This window comes from Pan troglodytes, chromosome 10 (assembly GCF_028858775.2).
Source record: "Pan troglodytes isolate AG18354 chromosome 10, NHGRI_mPanTro3-v2.0_pri, whole genome shotgun sequence".
NCBI lineage: Eukaryota > Metazoa > Chordata > Mammalia > Primates > Hominidae > Pan > Pan troglodytes.
This window is the reverse complement of record NC_072408.2, coordinates 32,990,687-32,992,268: the sequence shown is the minus strand read 5'-3', so window position 1 is coordinate 32,992,268 and position 1,582 is coordinate 32,990,687. Positions and strand designations below refer to the sequence as shown.

The window sequence follows — 1,582 nt, the reverse complement described above, 5'->3', positions numbered from 1 at the left end:
TATCCAAATGGCATGACCATTTTACACCCACAATTCACTTTTATAGTTATAAACAGAATTTTCATGATTTACATAACTACATCTATCAGTGAAGATTTAACATTGAGATGCAATCTAACATTTATAATAACTGATGTTTTATAGACAGTAATGTAGGAAATATATATTTTAATCACTTTTCATTTAAGTGACCTTACGTAAAAAAACCAATAATTTAGCAGTTCCAAATCTCTGAAGGACATTTTCAAGTGTACATATAGAAATAGTTACAGTGAGATTTTTAAGAAGCATCTTCCATGTCCACATCCTGTTGTCATTGCTGTACCATTTTCTCTTCCATCTGCTTTCTTTGCCTGCCAGACGGGCTCCGATGAGATGGATGTTTTGCTTGACTTCTTTGATATATCCTGAACTTTCTGTAGCTCTATTTTTCTTCAATCTGTTCATTGTAAAGTTGGCTTGGCGTTTCTGTTTGATCTCTTCAACTCTCTTCATTGCATCAATAGTTTTATTCCGTAGCTCTCACTGGTATTTGATAGGTTCATTTCTACATTTTTCATATTTAAATGAATTATCCACTGTAAGCTTTTCACCAGCTGCTTTCTGGAATGCTGTAGTCCACATGACCTTGTGAGAATTGCGCTTCTTTTTAAAGTTTTTATGACATTTAAATTTACAAAATCTGAACACCTTGCAATAGTTGTGGACTAACATCATGCCGTGGCCAGGGTGGATGGGCCCCAGATAGAAATAACACTTCTCCATACACATGTTGAACCCGTATGGATCCCCACTGACCAAACACCAAGCTTGAGAGGTGGGAAATGTGTGATTTTTTAGGAGACAAAATGATGTGCTAATCTTAGTGCTTGTTACAGTGCTTGTTACACCTAAATAACATTAGGTATTATTATTATTGCTATCACTCATTTTCTTATTGAAAATGAGAATGAATTCTCACTAATGTCATAAGGGAATATTTCTTAGGGAAGGCGGGCTCAAATTGGGTCTTGAAGGGTGTGTACATCTTCTGTAGGTAAGTATGGGGGTATATTGCAGTGAGAGCATTCTGGGTAAAACAAATATGTTCCACAGGGACAATAACCAAATATCTTTCTTTTATCACACAAAGCTATCAGCTACTAAAAATATCAACTAAAGAAAGAATGAGTTTTTTTTCATATAACTAGATCCCCCACTTCTTACAAACAAAATGCATGGTTTCCAGAAAATATTTAGAAAACTTAGACAAACTAAATGAAGAAAATTAAAACTACTCAAAATGTCATCTTCAAGATATAATTGTTATTAAAATTTTAAATTTTTAATTGTGGCAAAACATACATAACATAAAATAAAATTTACCACCTTAACCATTTTAAGGGTGCAGTTTAGCAGCATTAAGTACGTTTGTATTGTTCTGCACACAATCTCTAAAAACTCTTTTCATCTTGCAAAATTGAAACTCTGTACCCATTGAACAACAAGTCTCCACTCCGCAGTCCCTCCAGCCCCTGGCAATCACCATTCTACTTCCTGTATCTGTGATTTTGATGATTCTAGGTACTTCGTATAAGTGGCC

At 34.5% G+C, this 1,582-nt stretch overlaps 1 pseudogene; it reads right to left on the bottom strand.

Moving 5' to 3' along the window:
• Positions 1-280: 280 nt before the first annotated feature.
• On the bottom strand, positions 281-771 carry LOC100608093 (probable ribosome biogenesis protein RLP24; annotated as a pseudogene).
• Positions 772-1,582: the final 811 nt, after the last annotated feature.